The 20568-nt window shown below is 47.3% G+C and overlaps 1 protein-coding gene across 6 annotated transcripts in view; it reads left to right on the forward strand.

Annotated features, from left to right (window-relative positions):
* Nucleotides 1-20568, forward strand: part of HMG20A (high mobility group 20A) — a 165660-nt gene that overhangs the window by 65877 nt on the left and 79215 nt on the right. For 5 of the 6 annotated variants that reach the window (XR_005823477.1, XR_005823476.1, XR_005823479.1 and 2 more), the window contains 2 exons: nt 7659-7821; nt 14018-14182. The gene's annotated coding sequence lies outside the window, so the exon portion shown is untranslated. The remainder of the gene's footprint in view (nt 1-7658; nt 7822-14017; nt 14183-20568) is intronic. The other variant, XR_005823480.1, reaches the window with a different exon arrangement.

The following is a 20568-nucleotide window of genomic DNA, read 5'->3' on the forward strand; positions in this document are numbered from 1 at the left end:
TAGGTATGTATGATACTCTTTATTTTTTCTGTTAACAGCACCCATATATATGGTATCTCTCTATATAAGGTACACTTAATACATGTTGTTAGCAGATTTGATGGTATAATATATGCAGGCTAACTTGGGTTTATGGAAGTAAGTGTTAGAAGTTGCTGAGCCATGAAAAAGGCTTCCTCTGGCACCTCTGTACAGCAGCTCTTCGGCTCAAGTATGGCAGCAGCTTAAGCGCCAGGTTCTCCCGTTGCACTGAGTGATTAGCCGTGAATGCACCTTTTAGGTTTGATTGGAGCCCTGTGCCTTCCCCTGAATGTTCACAGATAGTGCTGGCTGCGTTAGCACGCAATACAGATGCTGGTGAATGAATAAAGGGGAAAAGGAAGAGAGAGCAAGCTTGTCTTTGTCATCCTTTCTGAAAAGCAGAGGAAGGCATTAGCAACCTCCAGAGGGAGTTTCTCTTCTCAGATGATCTCTAGGCATGGGGAACTGATGCCTCTGGGAATCTCATGACATATGAGCCTATTTTCCCTGGTTCTGTCATGATCCTCCGGAGAACGTTTGTTTCCTGTTTGGTTTGAAAAGATCGGGCTTACTGTATGCTAATTTTATATGAGGACATCAAACAGCACAGAGCTAGTGCAGTGCACCAGAACAAGCTCAGTTCCGGCTCTGCCAGGAGTATGTACAGCACCTTGAATCCCAAAGGGCTCTGCGATGTGGGGCTCAAGAGATGAACCTCCCAGTCAGGTTTGAGACTGACCAGCTGTGACTACAGAGTCATGCGTGTGGTACGGTGACCAAACAACGCCATCATTCCTTCCCATTTCTAGAGCCACATTGGTCTGTTATGTGAAGGTTGACTGAGTTGTTTTGTAAATCTCAGCAATAAAATGTGTCCACGGTCTCCTAAATAACAGAAGAAAGAGAAGAAGGCATAAAATGATTGTGCTGGTGGAAGAAATGAAGACTAGTGGAGTCTGAAAGAGATGTGGGCAGGTGAGCAATGGGCCTTGTGAAGCAGAACAAAATGCATTATTTTTTATGGAAATACAAAAAAGGGATTGTGGATCTTCTGGACAGGGGATGAGTAGAGAAAATGCTAATTATATTTCATAAAGTTGATGGGAGCGAAGTTGGCTTTGTTCCACTGCTCAGGCAAATGAATGTGGCAGCTGGAAAGGACAAGCTGGCAAGAGATGGGAGGAACCTCACGTGGGGATTGTGCTTCTCACCTGCCAGTTTGTGTTCCCATTTGTGCCACAGAAGTCTGTTGTGTTGCTTTGAAGCTCTGGGTTCCACGCAGAGGAAAGATGTTTCAGAAATTTCAGTGAGATGCTAATGCCAGGCTTCTTGCTGGCCTTCTGGCTTGAGTCTCAAACCTCTTCTAAATTGCAGTGGCCAAAGCTATGCCTAGCTTCATGTTCATGAGTGAGTTTCAGGGAGAGACCTCTGGTTCTGATGCTGCTACCAGGGAGCAGATGTCCTGAGACATTCACAGACACAGGTCCTCTCTTCTCCTTTCTTCTAGGTTGGGTGCCTAAAGCTCAGTTGGCAAAAGTGACAATTTGGCTAGGATGTACGGCAGTGGTGTCAGGATATTCCTGTAGTGCTCAGCATTCCTTACAAAAATGGTCCCTGTCTCCTGTTCCAGAGGCTGCTAGAGAATGTGGCACAGATAAAATAAAGCAGTCAGTGTCCATGGGGAAAGCATTCCCAAGAAAAGCATTTGCTGAGAAAGCGTTTACTGTGCTTTGAGCAGAGTCAGAAGTAATTAAACATCCTAGTGAAGCACTAGGAGTGGGCACACTTTGCAAAAGAGGTTAACATCCTGGGCAGGAATGCTGTATTTGGGGTGCAGATGGCCATGTAGAGGGGTGGCCTGGCCTACCTGGAATACTGACTGCCCCATTGTGAACTGGAACGTGCTGGGATGTGCTGCAGCAATGCCCTGTGACTAGCACAGGTTGATTTAATCCCTCTTGGATTTGCAGAGAGGAAAGCAAATGGGTTGAGTATGGGGTCCTTGAGGCACTGAGTTATTTAGATGATCAGCAAAGAATGAGTAAAGGAGTCATGTCTCACAAAAGTTCGAGACTGTCAGAAAAATACTAGAGATCATCTGGAAAGAGGGCAGTATTGGCAGGATAGAGCTGCCCCAGCCTTGGGATGTGCCCCCAGTTCCAACAGTTTGCATGGCTAAAGGAAGGTCAGTGCCATGGAAGGGAACGGGGTGGAGGGGAGGAGATTTCATGTCTATGGCCAGGGACAGGTGCAGAAATGCAGAGCTCAGCTGTGGCTGTGGGGTTTGAGCCTAGAAGTACCAAGAGCTTTGACAGAGGTGCTGAAGGTAGAGGTTTAGAGCCTTAGAAGGAACATGGCTGCAATTCTGTGCATCAGATCCAGGATAAAATAGAGCTCCTAGGTAGGATCCTGTTCAGTTTCAGGAGCTAATGGGTGGCTGTGAGAATGCGAGTGAGTACAAATAAAGATTTGAAAGGAAAATCTAACCCCAATGTGCTTTTGTGCTGCAGTTTTTCTCTGATCAGATGCTTGTTTACAAGGAAGGGGCATGCCTTCCTCTTGTCTTTGCGAAGGCCCTGGCAATGTGGAGTTGGAAAGAGAGGTTTTGAAGTGTGAATTCCATATAATAGAAAAGCACAGATTCCCCAGGGGCTGGCACAGCACTTCCCCAAGGCATCATGTGAGGTTGGTGGTTGACTAAGTGGGTGATGTGGAGAGATTTAGGTGATAGTAATGGTCTGTGATGGTGTTTAATAGAAAACAGTGGTGGGGCTATTTGTAGGGGATTTAACTCTCCCAGATGCATGACCTCGCACAGCATAAGCTTTCCTAGCATGAAGTTATGCTACATGTTGTGGAGGTGCCGAGGACTTCTGAATCATTGCCTAACTCCTCTGGCACAGTTGCCTGTGAGCCAGATGGTGCAGGTGCAGGGTAGGACCACTTGCACCTGGTGAGAAATAGGTAACAAACGATGTAACAAGGGTAGGTAACAAGGTGCGCCCGTGTACTTGTGCCAAGCTCTCTTTTCCTGAGACGTCCCCGTGCCAGGATGGGTTGGACAGTCTTTCAGGCCACGTATTCTGCTTCTGGCTCAGATGCATTTTCCCAGTTCATGCCTGTGCAGTACAGATACCGGGCATTCAGTGTGACCTTCGTCTGGCATTTCAAGGGACAGCCTGAACAGTGCCAGGGCCTTCAGGAGAGAAGTGCTGTGTGTCCTGGACAGAAACAGGAGCATTTGCTTTTCATGGAAGGCTCTGGCTGGATGTTGAGATGAGAGGAATGCGTCTGCTTTCCCTACGGTCCACCAGCATTAAGCATTTAGTGTGTAATAGCCACTGCCCAAGGCCTGATTTCTATGCAGGGTCTGTAGGGAAGGAAGTGAGAACAAAAAGAGGAGGTTTTAGGATTTACTTTCTCCATGGCAGTGCATGTTGATCCTTTGTGCGTGTGCTTGCGGAGCACAGGAACGGGGGGAGGATGCCACCGCTTCGTTCAGCACTGCCTGCGACTAATGGACCTTGACAACTGCAGCACAACATGGAAACTATTAAAAAGGGAGGACTGATTAAAGCCCAAACCATCCCAGCATCCCCCTGGGCTCTTAACCCCGTGTTGGAGCTGAGCAGCCTAGCAATGCCTCCTCCCTGGCTGCACAATTAACATCTCTTGTCACTAATTGATTCCTGTGGTGCTCGCAGGACAATTAGAATTTAAATTGCCTTTTACAAAGGTCATGAAAACATGATAAAAGACGAATCTATTAGGAAGGATCACTCAGGAGTCTCTCTCCTTTTCCGCAACACTGGCTGCTGGTTATCACAGGGACACGAGTGAGGGGAGCTGGGAGGGTGGCTCAGGCCTTTGGCTCATTTCTTGCTGATTGTAGTTCACGGCAGAGCCTCAGCTCGTTGTCACCTGTGCATATTCTTGCACTGAAAGTGGCACTTAATTTTTTGCTATTTCTTTTAGGAGTGTTTGTATGTGTTATCCCTTATCCGCCTTTTTTGATAAACTTTGAGAAAGCTGTTTTTCCACTTGACTCCTGAATTCGCTGCAGAGGGGAAGGAACCCGTTTGTGATGGAGGGTGAAGGGTTTGCCTTCGCAGAGCAAAGGTGTCCTAGTGTCAGCCTGTCTTTACTTCCAGAGAGCTTGTGTCATCGCAGCTGAAGTGGGATCAAATCCTCCATTCAGGTGCCGTGGCATCATGGCTTGTCAAACCGAGTTTTGAGTTTTGCCACCGAAGCAGAATATGACAGTTTGTAGTTAGGTGGGGAGCTGGTATTTTGCTCGCAAATGGGAATATCCAAAGTCCTTACGGTCATGGTAACGCTCCCCTCCGTCACCCTCAAGCCTCAAGAGTGGAAAGAGATTTAAAGCCTCACATGCCATGTTTAAGGCAATGGTTTGTAATTGCAGTAAATGGGGCTGAAATGGATCTTGGAAGAAGATCCGAACATTTAAGACTCTAGGCTCTCAAGTCTGGATGCAGCAAGAAGTCTTGTGGTTTGGTGGTTTCTCTTCTGATTTTTATATCCCAAGCGTGTGGGTTGACAGGAAGACAAAGTTTGAGACACGTTACTGTGATCCTGAACCAGCCTCACATAGCTACAGCAACATTTCATGCTGAGAGAAAAAAGCCAGGCAGAATATCCAATTGCCCATCCCATCCTATCCCAGTGGCATCCCCCTAATAAAAGAGGCTGGCTGGCTATTTGAGAAACTCGTGTCCTTTCCAAGTTCTGCCTTTGACTTCTTGCTATTCTGGTTATTGAAATTGATTTTGCACTCCAGGCATGGGATTTTGCATTGCCAAGTTTAATGTCGGAGATAATAGAAATTATGTTTCCACTCGTACATAAATCTCAGGGCTGTTTGTGCTCAGATGACTGGATAGTAAGTACAGGTGAAATTGCTCCTGTGATTGTTTCAGTAAAAATGTAATATTGTTGTAAGGTTTTATAAAGTGTGTTTAACTGGTTTACACATTTCTAGCAGTGACTACGTAGGTTTTTTGTGTTGTTGTTTTGTTTTTGTCATTAGAATAAATATAAAGCTCTAAGCAAGGCATCTAATTTCTCTTCTCGACAGTGTGGTAAATCAGCTGGTTTTGGATGTAGGCCAAAGAGTGAGCAGCATGACCACCTGGAGGTTGTGCATTACCCCTCTGCTGTGCTTGCACTGCAGGTTTGCACTCGGAGAGGCCAGCCAGCGCACAAGAACATCAAGGAACTCTCTGCTTTTGCAACCTTCCTCACGTGGGGCAAGCACCAGGCTTTGAACTGCCTGGGGCACAGTCTTGTCTCCACCAAGTCTTTCTATTGCTAGTCAGTGCACACAGGACCCGGCTTTGAAAAGATTGGGAAGGAATAAGCAAAGGTGAATCTCTTGAGCTTTAAGGGCAAAGCAGTCTGAGAAGGTTTCTCCAGCTCCCAAGAGCTAAAGGAGGTAAGTGGTAGTGTCAGGCCCACAGGGATCAGGCACTGGATTGTGGCCTGAAGGCTCTGCGGCCTTTAGGGCCTCCGTGCCCTGACCTGTCAGGGTTGTCAGCTCCCAGGAGGAGGAATGGCTTGCTGTAAGACAATTTTGCATGCTCTGCGAGGATAAAAGAGCAGGGAGGAAGGATGGCAGAGTGATGGAGGGACCAGAGCCTGCACCCACTTAAGCTACAGGCTTTGCTGGCTAGTTGTGAATCTGCTCAGCTCTGCAGCCCTCACCTGGGCGACATTCCCATGATCTGAAGGCCTTGATTAGCTTCCCGAGCAGCTCTGTGTAACCCAGCCAGCTGGCTGCCGACCAGCCCTGCTGCCATCTGCTACCCTGCGCCTCTGTTGTGGCTGAGCCCTGGATGCCAAAGATGCTGCTGTTGCTCCTTCCTGAGGGAAGCCCAGACCCTGACAATTCAGGTGTTCTTCAGGCAATATCCTTCACGCAATAATGTGCCAGCCTCCAACAGCCAGGGCGTGCTGGGTGGTGATTAGAGCACTGCAATGAGGAGAACACGCAAGGCATTTGTGTGGCTCCCCACCTGCCCTGCCCCTGTATTCTTCTATGCTGTGCACGTCTCGTGTCCTTGGCTCAAGGAACATCATTAGTGCGTGTCAGGCAGTGCCCAGAGTGGTGAAACCTCAGCTTGAGCTGGTGTTTTCGGCACTGTCGAGCAGTTGCATTGTTTCCCTCCTAGAGGTGCCTTCGCTTTGGGAGGGAAGGTGCTCGATTTATCTCCTCCTTACCTTGCAGGGGTTTGGTGAAGCTCAGCTAGCAAAAACTTGTAAATTGCTCAGAGATCATTAAAGGAAAAGTGCTGTAGCAGAGCAAAGTATTATTTATTAATGTGCCTCTGTCTTAGAGGGCCATAAATATCAAGGTTTTAATTGTTCAGACTTGTAATCTGAGTAACTTCATGGATCTTTTTTTTTTTTTGCCTTGGTGAATAATTTCATGGAGCAGTTGCTGCATAAAGCAATGCAGGAGAGGTGTTTAAAAGCCAGGTCTGTTGGGTAGAAGACAATGGGATGTCACAGAACCACTTTCAGCTTTTCTTTGGCTGTTCTGATCTCTCCTGGCTCAGTACTAACCTCTGCATCTAAACTTGCTTTGACTTGTTTAAAATCCCACCTCTGCTTATGAGTGGAGGGCAAGAAATAGTACTGTGAAGATGATCGGAGATTTTGCATTGCAAGGGTCTCTGGATCACTTAATCAGCAATATGCTACCATTAATAAACTCTAGCTATGCTTGAAAATTTGCACTGTACGTCTTTTGGGGCAGGACACAAACAGTGCAACTGAAGGGCAGAGAAAGGAAAAAATCCTTTCCTTTATCTTTCCAGCTTCAGCTGGCAGAGGAGGCGTGAGCTGGCGGTGGGACTGCACTCGATGCCCTGCTCTGCACACCACGCTGGCAGCTGCAGCCCGTTGAAGCCGTGGGGCTGGCGTCAGCCGCACGTAGTTACTCCAGCAGGAGTTTGGCCAGTCAAGATGCAGTTAAATATCTCTGTGCTTGCGAAAGTGCTGAGGCTGGGTTTTTTTCTTTGCCTATAAGAGCTGTTGCCAGGTGAGGATAGTCTCAGGGCTATCCCAGCAGGAAGGGGGATGGGATCTTTCAGGTGCTTATCTCTGAGCTTGGGGGAAGGCAGCAGGGCTGGTGTTGCAAGGCTGAGGTGTGCCTGATCTGCAGAGGGTGGTGGTAAGTGCTGAGCCTGGTGGGATGATAGCAAGCAATCCACAGAGGATGGCATTGAGTGCTGTGGTGAGTGGACTTGAAAGTGAACCCTTTGTGCTGTATCTCTAGCATACAATAAGGAAATTCTTTCTCTTTCTCACTCTGCGTGTTTGTTTTTTTTAATTGTCTCAAAAATATGGCAAGGTTCAGCCTGCTCCTGTTTCCCCAGGTGGGTGGGCAGCCAGCTGCTTCCTTGTGTGTTTCTAAGCTCTGGGATATGCCATTCTAATATGTTGTTCATAGGCCTCTGAGATTACCCAATTTCATACCAAATGTAGCAGAAGCAGCACCAATTGTGTGTGTGTTGCCTTTACTTCCCAGCTCTGGCAGACCGACACCGGCTTTAAAATGTTTGCTTTGACTGTCAGTGAATTATAAAGCTGATCTGAAGGTTCTCCTTTCTTTTTAGGTATGAGGTGTGAATAGCACAGTGCTTTCTCCCCTTCATGCTGGGCATACTCTGCTACCTCCTGATCTTGATGCAGGACTCTTATGATTTCCATACAACCATCTCATATCAAAGCCAAGTGGATAAAACCCCATCTACATCAGCATCACAAGGAAACATTCAGGTAAGGTGATGAGCATGTCTCCAGGCAGTCCTAATATATTATACCTTAAGATATGGCAGCCAGACAATTTCTCTTTGGTCACTGCAAAGTCATGGAGGAGACACTATCCGCTGTTGTGACCCTCACACTGGGACCCTTAGACCATCACTGAAATCTCTTAAGTTTTAAGAGACTCATCACTGAGTCTCTAAGGAATGGGTGTTTAGTTGGCAGGAGAACTTAAAGCTGCGTCCAATGTCCCTCAGTCATCACTATCCGCTTGTTTTGCTGCCTCAGATGGTCTCACTTCCCAATCAATTGTCAGCATTCCCCAAGGGACTCAATTATGCCACCTGAGACAGAAGGAGGAGAACAAATGGTCTATGCTTCAAGGGAGAAAAAGGGAGTGTCAAGTCCTAATTCAAGAACAGTGGCAGATTGGCCCTTTCCTCGTGAGATAGCATGAACACTTTTAAGAGTGGAAGCAACTAATATCTGCTGCAGCTAAGCCAAGCGTGACATCCAGAGGCTCCATAATTAAATGTGAATGCATATGCTGAGGGGCTTGAAATGTGGACCAGGGGAAGACCTCCAGTAATGATTGCCCATTACATGGGTGATATCAATCAAGGTCAGTCCTGGTCCCTTTAGCTGTGCCAACGATCCTCAGTGCCAGTGATTCACACATCCTCTATTTTGTTTCAAATATGTGGTCAATATTGAACAGATTCATTTTAAGAATTTAAAGGGCTTTAAAGAGCTGTGCTTACGCTTAGAAATTTTTTATTTTGGGGGCGGCACTGGTGATAACTGCTTGTGCAAGCAGACTTCAAAGTTGTTCAGGGACTTTTTAAGGTAGTTGATTGAACTGTGTGAAGTCTACCAGGCCTGCTCACGTGCCCATCTCTGACCATGGTAGGTGCACAGAAGCCAAGAGGCAGTAATTTCATCTGGGTTCTTGGTAATGATGCTGTCACCCATCTGCAAATTGTTACGCTTGGCTATTACTGTTCTTGGCAAAGTGGTGCTGGCAGGAACGAGAGCAGAAGCCCAGTGGGCAGGCTGAGGAGCCTGGTGGCAAAGGAGCGTTGTGTGGGCTAAGGAGTCTACCAGCATTCAGGTGGTGGCTGAACTCCGTTCCAGTCCCTTGAGTATGGTTCTACCTGGGACTCCCAGCCAGGTCAGTGCTGCAAGCATATGCATTTTTATTACTGGAATTAATTGCTTTAATGCCAGAGAGCAGATGGAACAAGGCAAGAGGGAGAAAGGGGGGTGGGCTGCATGCAGGTTTGGTTTGGGTTTGCTTAGTGGTTCTCTCAGCAGGAAGAGCTCTGCAAGCCTATGTGGCTGCTGCTGCTATGTTCAGCTGCCTGCATGCAGCAGTGAAATGGTTAAGATGCATTGGCCAGGCTGCTTTAGAAATCCGGTATGGGAATAACGGGGATTCTTCAGTTTGGCACTAAATTGTAAGAATGGGCTTATGTGAACAAAGCTGGTGGGGAGACTTGAATTTCACCATGCTCAGGAGTGGAAAAGAAATGAAAGCTGGCACATGAGTCTGTTTCCACTTACGAAGCACCCATCTGCCTCTTTAAAATTCAATTTATGGGAATGGTGAGTAAGGCTGGGCCAGTTCGTAGCTATTAGATCCATGCCATTAACATCCCAGCCGCTTCGCTTTATCAATAGCATGCACCGAGCGGGGAACATCTCTCATGCAGGATTGGCAGAAATTGATATTAATAAGTGGATCTAATATTCTTAAATTTCTATTCCTTCCCAAGACTCGCAGTGAACCCAAAGGGCAGAAGAAATAATAAGTAAAGGCCTAATTCATTATTTATAACCAGGCAAACCAGCGAAGTAACTCAGGGAGATTACCTGGATAATCCAGCATTAGCATCTTGTTTCAGAGATCTTTATTAGGACTCAGGAAAGGCTCCTGGGAGAGAGGAGGCAGTGTGGTAAATTCATGCGCTAGCCTTTGACCCTGTCTAGTGCCCTGGCCTTATAATTTACTTTGGGGCTTGTGTGAGTTTAACACAAAGATAAACACTGTTGACTGAAGATAGCGAAGGAAGTTGAAGAGGGGCAGTACCATTCTAAGGGGCTCAGAGTAGATGGCAATGCTGCACCACGGACTGTGTCCAGACTGTCTCCTCTCTTTCCCAGTTCATGGGACCAAATGCGTTTTGGGAGGCACTCCTCGAACTCTTGGGCTCTCCTTTTCAGAGTGGAAATAATAGCACCTCCCAGAGAGCCGGCTCATGAGGCTAATGCTTTGCAATGCTTTAAAGTTAAAACAGGTTAGGTCTTGTAGGCCAGTGTCTTTCTCAGTGTGAGGACAATCTAGGCCTTTTGAGAAATTATTACTTTACTGTTCTGTCCATTGTTTTTTTTTTTTTTTTTTATGCGGATGGCTTTACAGAAGGAGGGGAGATAGGGGAAGGTTTCATGACCAATTGCTGAGTCTCTTGTTGATAAATATTGTCCTCATTGGTTTTTGTTTTCCTGAAGAGGTTTAGAATGGTCTCTGGTTGCAGAAATGAAACCAGCTAAAAGGTCAAAAATAAACTTTTGCAAGAAGATACAGAAGATTATTGTGGGACAGAGGCAGAGACACTATTTCTGAAATTCCCAGTGCAGTTTTGCAGATGTGAAATATTTGAAAAAGTTACAGTGAAAGAACTTGATGCTTGTTTCATCCTCATAATGCCTTCAGTTCATTAGGCTTTGCCAAGCAGCCCTTTATTGCATAAATAAGTTTGCTTGTGTGTATTAATGGCAAGGAGGTAGGCGATGCGCCTCTTGGAAAATTCATGCAGATTCCCCTCTGGATAGCTTTTTGGTTGGGGCTGTTATTCATCCTAATTCTTTGCAAAGATAAGTAGCCTAGAGTCGGTTCAGATACATGGGCAGATGTTTCAAGCAGGAGCAGAGCAGGCTGTCAACAGTTAATACAGCAGCAGCGTGACCACTTCATGTTTGTGATGTACCCTCCCTCTGAGAATCTGAGTTTTTCCAAATACTATCTAATCCCCTCTAGACACCTGCCAGGTTGGTACAGTCAGTAGTAAACCCTTTTCAGATGAGGAAGGCTGAGGTGGAGCTGTTGAACAATTCTGTAACAGATCAGTGGAAGTGCTGGGAATAAAGCCCAGGACTCCCAGATGCCCGGCCCTGTCTCCCATACATTCTTCCTTGCTTCTTTTTCATCTGAATCGATTCACCCATCCGTAATATAAAAGCAGATCAGCTCACCTACCATGTCTGCGTACACAAATTTCCTTTAAACACTAGCTATCGGTGGGCTTTTTTGTGAGATTATGCACACAGAGGAAAGAGAATGCTACCATCTGGGATATCATATCAGCACTTCTAGAGATATTTGGTACAGGATGTATCCAATTATAAATGAGCTAGAAGCCTACAGTCTTAACAAAAGCAGGTGGAATCTTATCAGCAGCAATGAACAGTTTAGGAAAGGAGAGTTAGCAGGATTATTAACCCCCCTGAAATAGACTCTGCTTTCCAAAATGGAAAATAATACTGTCCATAACTGAAATAATTAACAGGAAAACAATTTGCAACACTTAATTAAATGGAAAAGAATATGCTAATGCAGAATGAAGTCTGCACGAAGGCTTCTGCTCCAGTGCATGCTAAGTATGCGGTTTCCGTACACTCATAACTTTGTTAAATCAAAGCCAAATGTCTTCCAGTTTAGGAAAGCACAGACTCCTCGTTGAGAGTCCTTGTGCCAAGTTTCAAGCACCAGCCGTGCTTTCTGACTAGAAGGTTTCTTGTTTTGTTTCCCTCTTCCCCCCAAAAGTGTTTTTCATCTATAACTCACAAGCAGCTGAAGTGATTTTTATGAAATGATTCAAAACACTCTTTAGCTCTGGGAAAACATTAGCTCGGGGGGCAGTCTTTCAAAAGTGCATTGCGATGGACTGGGAATGAGGAGGGTCTCCTGGCTGTACCTGCTGAGGGCGCTGGCAGCTCCGTGTGCAGTAAGTTTATCATAAATGTGAATTGCATTACTGCTACAAATTACCTGGAAGCAACGGGCACTACGCTGCTGCCAGAGCAGTGCTGTGATTCCAGATGTACCTGTACCAAAGGGTACCCAAATTGCTAGGCGTTGATATTGTTATGGTACCAGCTCTGTGCTGCTATCTCTGGCCCACATGCTGCTGCGGCATGGTCATTTCAGCTAAGGGTTGGCAAGCAGGAAAAGCCCGTTCTTCCTCTGAAAGGGCTTATGTGTGTGCTAAGAGGTGGGGGATGAAGCCTAGGACTTTATCTGGGGGCCTCAAAGTGCTGCATGGTCTGCGTGCTGGTCTCTGCCCAGATGTACCGAGGAGTGCAAGCTGCAAGCAAGCTGGTTCTGCCCTGAAGCTGGTGAGTGGCTGTGTGGCATGGAGCCAGCTCTGTGACAGGAGAGTGGCAAATTAGGTCAGTGTCTTGTAAGATGTCTATAGGTGGCCTAAAATAATTTGGTCCCCGTTTTAGGAACCACATGAGGTAGGCCTGAATTTGAAAGGTGACTCTAAGGTCATGCATGAAAAGAGCAGGAAGAGATGCTTCTCGTCCATCAGGTTGAAATCCTTTTTGCACCGAAAGTTGACAGAAGGAAAAAACAGAAGAAGTTTTTAAAGCTGTTTTTGGTATCTTCTGGGCTTTGTTTCCTACCACCATAGGTACACTTCTGAATGTGCTGGTAGTGGATTGGCTGGGTGCATTTTTGGTATCAACCTACAGACGTCTCCCAGTGACATATAAAATGTTCTAATCTTTATTCGGCAGTGTGCGTTTTTTGAGGACTTGCCTTGGGATGAAAACTCCTTGGGGTTTAGACTGACTTGCTCCGTGGTGAGGAGATGCCATTCACCACAGAAGAATTTCTCAACAAATAGGATCTCTTGTAGAAGTGAGCTGGGTTAATAATAGTTCAAGCTGAATATACCTCCTTATGTTTAGTGGATGCAGTGTGCAGGAGCTGACAAGCACATGTGATAGGAAGAATGTTTTCCCTGAAAATACTATTAAATGCAGCCTAGACAACTGTGTTCTGGACACATCAATATCTGCTTTGGGAGATGGTTCAGATCTTTTAAAGTGATTCCTGATATTGCAGACCCCTCTGCTGAGAGTCTTAGTGGCATTCCTTACATCTGCTACTCTTTCTTGCCTGGAGTCAGCTGCTGAACAACTGGTTTTAGGGTTGGGATGTGGGAAGACGGGGATTTGGTTAGGAAGAATGGATTGGACTAAAGAGATGTCAGAAGTGGAGAGCTGGAGGACTTTCCAGGATGAACACACGTGACTGCTTTTCCTCTGCTGTTCACAACACCCATGCTGACTTCAATAGGTGGGGATTGGAAGGAGAATTGCAAGAGGATGGGAAGAGGAGTGTGGGGTTCTTATGATTTCTTTGAGCTCTGTGCTTACTACTTACTCCTTATGAGAAAGCTGGGAGAGAAATTCCATCTGTGGTCCCAAATAGAGGAATTTTAAAGAGTGCAGCAACAAGAGAGGAGAACACATGAGAATGAGGGTGGGTTTTTTTTGTTGTTGTTCTGTTTTTTTTAAACAGCTCATTTGAGTCAATGTGACCCAAAACAGAAGGCTCTGGCTCTAATACGAAATGACTTATTCCCATGCTGCCAAAATGCACGTTTTTGCTGATGCTGTGTACTGCTTCATGACTCTTTTAAGGCTGAAATGATAGTGAATTCTTTCCCACAGTATCTGATTGCTAGGGTTGCAGGCTGTTGGGTAGGTCTAACACACCATAAGCACAGGTGCTTAGGTAAATATTGCCTCTTCCTTCTCTGAATCAGTACCCGTGCTGATCACTTTGTAAATTGGTGTGCTTTGATGAGAGAAGAGAGTGCAGTTTGCTATTTCACAGTCATTCTGGAATATCTTTTCTTTCTGATTGTTTTGCTTTTATGGGACTCTGGCCCGTATTCTGCAAATAACCCTGCAATTTTCAATAGTTAAATATAGTTGGCCAAATTCTTCCCTTGGAGATACCCATGTAGTTCCCATGGCATTGCTGAGAACCCAGAACACATTTCTGAGGACAAGCTTAAGCCCGACAGAGCCATTTCACTCCAGGCATAACACTGTTCAAAGTCAATGGAAGCATGATGTGAGCACATTGTCTTTATATTTTTACAAGTGCTTTTCTATATTCCTTTACTTCCAGGCTAGAATCCAACAACGCAAACGCCAGCCAGAAAGCTGCTGTTTTCTTCTTAACACTTGTTATCAGTGAGCTGTGTATGCTTGGGGAGCAAAGCACAGTGACAGTGCCTTGTCACACTGGCAAGACAGGGTCGTGTTCAGGACTGCGTAAGGTGAAGAGCACAAGGTAGGAAAACTGGCTTGGATTTTCAGAGATGTTAAGGCTGCCTTAGTTTGCTCCTCTGGAGGTTGGCTTATATTGTTCACTTCCACTATAGCAGAAGGAAGCCAGAGTGGAGTGTCTTGTAAAAATCTCACTGCTCCCCACAAAGCGGCCTGTTTCTAACCAGCTAAAATCAGTTTCTTCCCAGGTTAGCTGTCAGAGGTAAGCTGTTGAGTACTGGTGGCCCCATTCACTTGGCCTAAAGCAATGTTTTTCACAATGTTTAACACACGATTAGCAAGATTAACCTGGCAGAGGTTAAAAATTCCTCTGAGGAGACATGCAGGGTGGTGCTTTTCTGTTGCAGTTGGCCTAGGAGGCAGCTAGGCCGGGCCAAGCTGTCAGTGGTAACAGCTTGTGCCCTCCAAGTTCCACCTGCATTGCTGAATCCTCACTGGTTTCTCTTGCCTGAGTGTGCTCAAGGCTTTTTGCATGGCTCTTTGTACTGAGATGTGAGAGCTTTTTGTGGCCAATTGTAGGACAATTTGTGTTTCTCTCAGGATAAACTATGAAAAGGCTTTGGAAGGCTACCAGGATGGGAGCAATTTGGACTGCTGAGAGGAAGCAGTGTATGGCATCTAAGCTTTACTCACACCCGTGGTAAAAATATGTCCAGACTTGAGTGTAGAGCTGTGTAGATGATGGTGACATCTCACGCTAAATCCTGGGTCAGGAGGAGTCCAGGCTGTGTGCATGCTTTAATTGCACAGCCTTCTTGACTCTACTTAGGTTGGGGCATATCTTGGGCTGTTAGAGCAGCACGAGATGAGTGAGCCCAAGATAGGTCAGTGCAGTTGGGTACGTACAAAGTATCTGGGCATGGGCAGCAAATCCTGTTCTTGGACATTAAAAAAGTACTCTTGGCATATTCAGCTGTCTCCCCAGCTACTGGCAAGGTGACAGGAAAATTGGCTGGGCACATTCCCAACTGGCTTGGTGGCAACATTTACTTAAGACAAATATTCCCTGTCAGACTTATGTAGAAGCTGGAAATATCTATTTCCTGGTCTCTCCTTATATGCTCCTCATTGTTTTGCTGCCCACCATCTCACCAGCCTATTTTTTGTCCAATTAAGGCAACTGTTGGCTAAGGTGACTGCAACCCACGGTTACACAAGACACGTGAAAGCACCTTGCTCAGCATTCACATAGCAAAGGCATGTGCCTCATGTCCCGGCTTCCCTGCCCCACTGGGCTTGCTCTGGGTGGCTGAAGACTTACTGCCCTTCTTGGTGTGCGGTTTGGGGTGGGGGAACCTTGGTCTTCCTGGGAGGCTGGTGTGGGAAGGGGCTGTAGGAAGGGCTTTGGTCGCTGTGTTCTGGTAGTGTCGGATGTGGGATTAGGGGAAGGCAGTGAGGATGGGCTCGGCAGCAGGCCGTGTTGTTGCTGAGGATGACACTCTTGAGCACTGTATCCTCAGAGTGCCTGTGCCCTGGTAGTACTGCTGGTGCTGGCTCTGTGCCACCCTCAGCTCCACGCCAAGAGCTGCTTTCTCCAGCAGAAGGAGCACCTGGGGTCACAGAAATACCCCTGGGTGCCAGCGTGTGCCACAGACAGCCTGCGGGGCTGCTCTGGAGAGAACCCAACGTGTCCTGCCACAGTTAATCCCCACTGCCCTTAATCTACTGGGGGGTCACCCTTGGCTTTTCCTTCATATTACTACTGTCCCCTAAGGAGGAGCCGGCCCCTTTGCTTTTGGGCATCTGGAGAAATGTAAGTCAGTTGTGAATTCTGGGCTTGATGTTGCAGCCTTGTCCTTGGAGAACTCAGAAGGGCTGTCACTTCTGTCTGTGTTTGTGCTGGACCTTTTGTGTGGGTGTTTGCTTTTGGGAGAGCATGAGGAGCTGGGCATGCTTGGATGCTAACAAGGAAAAAGCAGTAAGCCGAAATTTACAGAACAGCTCAGCTTTCGAAGGTGCAGCTTTGCAATAGCCAAATTTTGCTTTACATGGCACCATGGGTGTGTAGGTCCCACTGCCTATCCAGAAAACACTGGAGAGAGAGTTAAAAGCCTGTGCTAATTGTGGGGTTGATGCTGCAGGAGGATGCACTGAGGCTCTCTTCCTCCCGAGTCTTCAGCTTTTTGATTTACCCACCTTGAGAGGGTTCTTGAGTAAGGTGCAGATTCCTGCAGGATGACTGTCAGTCTTCTGACAGTGGGTCTGCTAATCCTGTTCAGGATTAGTCCCTGGGCTCCAGGGACATGAGGATTATGGGCTGAACCCTCCCTCTGTAGCTGTTATGGAGGGAGGCAGGGTCCTGCTGAAGCAGTGGAGCTGTTATGCTTGTTCCACGCAATTTTCTTATTATTCAGCCTAAAGGCCTTCAGGAAAATGTCAGAGACATTCCAGTGACCTCCTTGCAGTACATCCCAGAGCTCTACAATCTGATATTAATTATACTGAGTCTCTATATTAAAGCAGAGATTTGCCAAGTTACCATAGGGGTTTCAGTGCTTGATTCACGTTAATTTAAAGAGGAACTAGATATTCCCTCAAGCGGTGTTGGAAGTTTTAACCTCATAAAAGCAGAAAGATAGGAATTCTGTTGAATATGCCCTGCCTAGCCAGGGAACTATCTAGCGGTCACCAGCATGAACCACAAAGAAGGGCAGTCCATGGTGCTCGTTTGTTTAGTCCTTTTTCTCTCTTGCCCTCCCCACATCTGGGCCCAGCTCTGCTGCCTTTCTACAGAGACTGAGAAGTTTTGGCACCTCCATACCCAGGACCTGATTCTCTCACCTGGCTTAGGCCAGTGCCTTGTGCTGCTGTCTTACAACAATCCTCTTTTGCTGCCTCGATGTCCTGCTGGCTTGGTGAGCGTGTGCCATGTGGTCTGCCCACGAGCAGGCAAGACTGTCCTGGAGGGCTGCGGCCATTGCGTTTATTCCCAAGCTGCATGGTGTTAGTGGCAATCCCAAGCAGTACTAAACTCCATTTCACTTATATCTACAAAAGCTGATGCAGTCAAATAAAACTGTTCTGACAGCAGCATTTAATAACCTTGCTGTCTGCAAAACCCCGGGTCCCCATACTTGCTGACAACAGGTGTTTTTTTTAGGAAGCTGATTTTTTTTCTGTCTTAGAACTAGATTTGCAACCTAACCATCTACTGAGTACCTGTATACACAGACGTCTACAAAAGACAGTGAGGGAGAGACGGGAGGGGAGAGGTGTTGTGTGTTCAAACAGACCAACAGTAAAAAAGCAGCAGCTTTTGTGCGTCTTGGCCTACTGAACTCTGCGTGTGCTTAACTCCTTCGCCCTGTGTGTAAGGAAGAAGGCAGTGAAGGGAGGCCAAGCCAGACATCTCTCCTCCATCAGCTCCTCTGTTTTCTGTGGTGTGGGAGGGAGATGTGACTGAGGACATGCTACAGGTTGCACTGTGGGGAGCTGTGCCTTGTGCCAAGTCCAATGGGCTCTTCATCTTCCCAGTGTCTTGCTCTGTCCTTACAATATTCCCAAACCCTGCCATGTTTATGCCAGTGAGGAAAGTGCAAGTAGTCAGCAGTGAGGGTGTTTTCAGCATGGGATGTGAGTCTCTGAGGTCTCTTTAGCCCTTGGAGTCACTCATGAGAATCAGTGTGCATCAGGTGCCCGCCTGATAATGAGATCTGAATCTGGTTCTTCCCCTCTGATTTTAGGGAACTTAGGGCAGGGAGGAATTTTGGCTCTCCCTGCCTTGTTTCGCTTCTCTTTTCTGTTTAGGCTGAATATAGCCATCCTCATTCCTGCCTGAACAGATTAGGTGCTGTCACTGCACAGTTGCATCTCACCCTGGAGGTGGCTGCATTTTGGTGATTCATACTAGCCCAGAGGACTGCCTGCTTCTTCTTCCATCAATTTGATAGAAAGAGGCAGTTGAACTTGTTGTTCATACGATTACTAGGATGCCTGTCACAGCCTGCATGGCAGAAAGCCGTATTTGTAATTAATATCTGTACCTAATGGCCTCACAGTTAGTCATCTTTCATTATTGTATGGGGATTCTCTTTTCTGCAGCCTTGATGGCTGGGTCTTTCCTTGGACTTGTGGCTATCACTGTCCTTATAGCTTCTAGGCTCGTGCAGCAGTGGTTTGGGTGTGCTGTACTGCAAGGAAGGCATTGTGGTGTTCCTCTTGAGCCCTCAGAGGCTCATGCCCCTAAGAGAGGGTTGGGGCCCTTTTCAGAGACCTAGTGAAGGGGCTGAGGCCTTGCAGAACGGCCTGTTGGCTCGGCAAGGAGAAGGGAGGATGGAGGTAGGTTGGGAAAGGCAGTAGGGGAAAGAGGCAGGTGGCGCTGGGCAGGGTGCTGAAGGGACTTGCGGTGTCAGAAGACAATGAAGGCGATGATATAAGATGAGAAAATGCATCCTTCTGAGGGTGGGAGTCTCGTCACTTGGAGTTCTTGACCCTGAGCTGATTGTCGGGTAGAGGCAGTCACGATGGTGGTTGGTACAGGGCCACTTCTCAGCTCCGTTGGGGTTCTCCTGTATGTGACCGCTGCCCAGGGCTTGTGAGGTTCATGCCACCATATCAGGGGACTCTGTCCATGGGGTCAGGAGGGGATAGACTCTCCTCAACTGAGTTAGTTGTTGGTTTTAGGCCTGGTGAGCAGTGTGTCATCACTTTCCCATTCATCATGCATCTGTCTGCTTGGCCGCCTCTTGCTTTGCCTCTTTTCCCGATCTTTTCTGTGCTTGCTGCAGAAATCGTTTGCTCCTTGTGCCAGGCTTTGGCTTGGGCTGAGGGAAGCACTTTCTGTGGGCTTACAAAAAGTGTTTAGGTCATGCATTACTCACTGCTCTGGGATTTCAGGGGAGCTCAGCACTGTGGAAACTAGCAGGAGTGAAGCACTTAAACCAGAGGTGGGAAAGTCCCTGGCTGGGGTAGTGGTGAAGGGGACGTGGGGCCTTGCATGGGGTTTTGGAGCAAATCTTCCATGGATTACCTCGAGTAAAGCATTTGTGGGTTAGTCCGGTCAGAATCACTCCAAAGCTAAAGACTACTGGCAATAAGCGGGGTGCGGCATTTACATTACCTGGGGACTAGAGAGAGGAGAAAAAGAAAGGAGAGCCCAACTTTCTGCAGGGCAGGGTGGCAGTTTTACAACAGGTCTGCAAGAAGCTACTTCTGGCAGGTCTCTGACATGCCACTGTTCTCACTCGATCCCCTTGTGCTTGTTTTCCCATCTCCCTCTCCTCTCCACTTAGACTGAGTGCTTTGGGCCGGCAGTCTTGTCTTCCTGGGTGTTTTGAAAACACTTAATACGTACTTGGTGCTGAGTAAATTACTGCTGCTGCTGTTGTTATTATTGCATTAATTAGCTCAGGGCCCTTCTGCTTGCACAAGACCAGATCATTATAACAATTTGTTTATAGCACAGCAGCACAATAATCCGGGGCTCTCCAGCAAAGCTGGAGGGCTGGAGGTGACCGACAGGGACAGGGCTGGCTGCAGCGAGCACTCCTCCCCCCTCAGCTGGCGTGGGGTGGCCGATGGTGGGAGCTCCCAGTCTGCTCCTGCATGCGATAATCCGTTCTGCCTCATCCACCACAGAGCTGGGCATCCTCCATCTGCCTGGGCATCCAGCTGTCATGGGACAGGGTCTTGTTTCTGCTGCCTCCTGCAGTGCCGTGGTGGCAGTGATGCTGCAGCCCCAGGTGTCTCCTTGCTGCAGCTTTCAGTTTAGCTTACTGAGGTGGTGAGGGCCTAGTCGTGCTTTTCTTCACTAAGACAGCGATGACATTCATAACTGCTTTGTTTGGGCTTCTTGGAGGACTCCTGGTTGGATCTGGCAGTCTTTTCCCGCTTTTGTTGCAGATGGCAGTGGTGAAGTAGACCAAAGCAAAGCCAGCAGTGACCTCAAGTCCTTTGGTGGAACTTCCCGTTGGCAATATTCCTTGCTGTTGGGTGGTGGTGTGTTCTCTATTCCCTCTCCCCCCCGCCTTCTTCCACAGCTGGCTAAGCAGACAGGATGTGTTAAGGGAATGCGTAGTTTGTTCTGAAGGGTTGATATGACTTGCCTGAGATGACACGTTAGAGTCAGGAGTAAAACCAGACTTTTGCTGCCCAGTCGTGTGTTTTAACCGCTCAGTCTTGCTCCCCAGGACGCTTGGATCCTGTAGGAAGCAAGGCAGATGGAGCCAGGCGGCAGGTCCAGCTCCAGCTGGCTGCCAGGGAAAGGGCGAAGCAGCAGCACCACTGACCTTGCTGATTTATTCATTAGACAGTGCTTAGAAGAAGGGGAGGATTGATTTGTCTGTCAAATGCAACACCAAGCCATGCGGCCTGCAAGAGGTGGACTAATTGTGCCACTGACACAGAGGTCAGCACCGACTCGCACAGTCAAGCACCTTTTTATTATGTTTT

This window comes from Cygnus olor, chromosome 11 (assembly GCF_009769625.2).
Source record: "Cygnus olor isolate bCygOlo1 chromosome 11, bCygOlo1.pri.v2, whole genome shotgun sequence".
NCBI lineage: Eukaryota > Metazoa > Chordata > Aves > Anseriformes > Anatidae > Cygnus > Cygnus olor.